The sequence below is a fragment of the Pteropus alecto genome, unplaced genomic scaffold (assembly GCF_000325575.1).
Source record: "Pteropus alecto unplaced genomic scaffold, ASM32557v1 scaffold109, whole genome shotgun sequence".
In the NCBI taxonomy this organism is placed as follows: domain Eukaryota; kingdom Metazoa; phylum Chordata; class Mammalia; order Chiroptera; family Pteropodidae; genus Pteropus; species Pteropus alecto.
This window is the reverse complement of record NW_006494608.1, coordinates 10563373-10566881: the sequence shown is the minus strand read 5'-3', so window position 1 is coordinate 10566881 and position 3509 is coordinate 10563373. Positions and strand designations below refer to the sequence as shown.

Here is a 3509-nt window from a genome sequence, read left to right as displayed (position 1 = left end):
CAGAGTCTAAGTTAAGACCATGAGGAGACTCCGCATAGGCCAAGACAGCTACAGTTTATAGAACAAAATAGCAGAAGGAATAGAACCTGGTACTCATACAAGTCCAAGAATAATTCCTGTGCCACTTGCCAAACTGGAAAATACCATAACTCATGAGATATGAGGTAGAGGATTTAGTGGTTAGAAATAATTAGCCCTAGACTGAGCACCCCTCCAGAACTGCCTAACATTCTAAAAGCAAGAGATGAAAAGCTTAAACTGTTTCCAAGTAACTTAACTGCATCTCTGAACAAATCTAAAGATTTACAGGAATACAAAGATATCTGGCATCCAAACAAAGATTATCAGACATGCAGAGGCAGGAACATATGATCCATAATAAAGAGAATATCAATCGAAACACAGAACACACACAGATGTTAGAATTAGAGAAGGGAAATAAAATAGTTATTATAATTGTATTCCACATGTTGGAATAAAGTTAAGACATGGAAGATATTAAAAAATGCCAAAATAGAATTTCTAGAAATGAAAACTACAATATCCGAAATGAAAAATTCAGTGGATGCGATTAGTCATAGAAGATTTGAGGGAGAAAAAGTCTCTCCAAGAATATTTCTTGGGCAAAACTGATTAATTCTGTACTTGCTCAAAACCTAAAGTATGGTTTTCTTTGGTATTGTCCCAGGTAATTGAGAGAAAATATAATGATAGGCATCATTAAAACTAACTCAAAGATATTTTCTTGTCAGTAAAAATTTGTTTTCAAGATGTCTTGGATTGTACTTTTGTCAAGGAAAGAGTAAACAGTTAAAGAATGTTGTTAACAAAATATTTTATGGAATCGTGTGTGGTATTAGAGGTTTTGTTTGTGAAATACATACATTAAAAAATAACAAAATTTCAGAATATTTACATGTTGTTTCATAAGTGTATAACTTAATTTCCTAGCCAGCTGGTAAGCTTTTTGAGAGTATTAGCATGTCTTTTTTCATTATTTGACCCTCCCTAAAATACTTAGCATGGTGCTTCCCATAGTGAGTGGTCAGTAGTATTTATAATATAAAAGAGGAAATCCTCCAGCTATGATACACTGAAGTTTAATTTGCTGCTACTAAGGCAGCACCAGCATTATCCCTCTGAACCAAATGTGAATAAATAGTCTGTTATATGTTTGGGAGAGCAGTACAGGAGAAACTAATCCAAGAAGCTTTTTAAGCCCATTTTAAAACCAGAGAATTAAATTCTGCAAATTACTTAGAGGCCTATCTTTGTCCAGCTAGTGCTGATTAGATCAGGTGCAGTTTGGGTTAATTAATGACCAATGCTTTTTAGGGGGAGAGAGGGGAGGATGTGAGGGAGGATTTGAGGGAGAGCGGAAGGAGAGGAAGGGAGGGGAGGGGAGGGGAGGGGAGGAGAGGGGAGGAAAGGAAAGGAGAGGAGAGGAGAGGAGAGGAGAGGAAAACTTGGAGATCCATATATTTGGATAGATTTGTAGGAGGCAGATTTAGGAAAGCAAATGCTAGAGTTTAAAAATATGTCCTGCAAAGAAGCTTTCCTCTCACTTAATAGACGTCAAACTATATTGGGATAGGGTAGTCATTTCCCATTTCTTGGTCAAAGAAGCATTGTCTGATTTTTACTAGCAAAGGAAATTAAATAAGGAACAAGATTTCTACAACCCCAAGTTTCAATATATGTTGCAAGATTTTTATAGGAAGGAATTTATAAACTTTAGAAATTAGAGTCTCCACAGATTCAGGCCAAAGTATGAAGAACTTGCAGTAAAGTTACTTATTGGCAAGATAGAAAAAGATATTTTCAAGCAACCTGAATGGAATTTTGTAAACTGTCTTGTTTTTTGAGTATTGTCCCTAAGCTAAAATCGCTTGTGTGTTCATTTTGTTGGTACTAGCAGCACCATATGTGGCCTCTCCTGCTGCAGAAGGCAATGGGTAAATTGGCTTCTCTCTCCATAAGCAAGAAATGCATGATTGGGAAGGTGACAAATAATATATCAAGAAAAAGATCTCAGATATTTGGGAAAACCTTACTATTTTTGATGCTTTACTACTGATGCTAAATGGTAGGAAAAAATAATAGAACAATCAATGTTCAGGATTTTTAGTTCTTTCAATGTATTTATTTGAATTATTAGATAAAGAATTCTGTATTATAGAAAAATTATAGGGTACTGATAGCTTGAAATCCTGACCTACCAAATCCAGTACAAGCACAAAAAGAACAGATTAAAATTGACAAAGCTGAATCCTTTAATGATGAAGAGTTAGAAGAGAAAGAGAAGCTTCTAACAGGGATTTACCAGTTGGAATGAGAGAAATTTTAACCAGTTTAATGAAAAATGGAATCATGATGATATTGAAAATAGAGCGAGAGAAGTAAAAGGGAAAACTCTAGAGGAAGTCATTGAATACTCAGCTGTGTTCTGGGAGAGATGAAATGAACTCTTAAGACATAGATAAGATTATGGCTCAGATTAAAGGGGAGAGGAAAGAATTCAGAGAAGAATTTGTGTCAAAGAAGCACTTGACACCAAGATTGGTTGGTACAAAGCACCCTTTCATCAGCTGGGAACATCATATAGTACTAACAGAGGGAAAAACTATACTAAAGAAAATGATTGTTTCCTGATTTGTAGGCATGGATTCAACAAAGAAAATGTATATGATGAATTGAAATAGTATATTCCCAACTCAGTTCAGATTTGACTGGTTTCTTAAATCCAGAATTGCAATGGAGAGTCAGAGGAGGTTTAATACCTTAATTACCTTGATTGAAAGGAAAAACATAGAACTAGAAGAATAGAGATGGGAAACAAACCAGGTGAGCTCAATGTTTGCCACATCCTATTACCTTGAGAGAGTTTCCAGACTGTAGCGCAGGGACAGGTGGAGCCCAACATACTACCTGAGTGGAGGAGACTGAGGTGAGGATCGGAGACCAGGGCTGCTAGAGTTCACAAAAGAGAGTTCCAATTCCAGAGAGGAGGGAGCTGCATAGGACACCCATGATCATTGAGCAAAGTACTGATCAGCATGTGTGCGAAAAAACTACCTGATAACATGCTACAGTGTGAATGAATCTTAATTAAACTGAGTGATAGAACCCAGATTTTGAAAAAAGTGTACATATTATATGATTCCATTTATTAAAATTTAAGGAAATGGAACTAATCCATTGTGACCCAGAGTAGATCAGTGATTGCTGAGGGATGGGGGTGGGGGTGTGAGTAGGTATCTGGAAGTGACAGGCAGGAAGGAACAGGAGGGAAAGTTTACAAATGGACACGAGGAAACTTAGGCGTGATGGATATCTTCATTATCTTGATGGAAGAGATGGTTTTACAGTTTACATATGTCAAACTTACTAAATTTCGTACTTTAAATACATGTACTTTATTTTGTCAATTGTACTTAAATGAAACTCTTTTTAAAACCGACATATAAAAAATACAAATAAAAAAACAGAGTAGCTTCCCTTTGAGAGTT

The 3509-nt window shown here is 35.9% G+C and overlaps 1 protein-coding gene across 5 annotated transcripts in view; it reads left to right on the top strand.

The window, feature by feature from the left end:
• FAM185A (family with sequence similarity 185 member A) overlaps positions 1 to 3509 on the top strand; it is a 54768-nt gene that overhangs the window by 50116 nt on the left and 1143 nt on the right. The gene's annotated exons all lie outside the window — the stretch shown is intronic.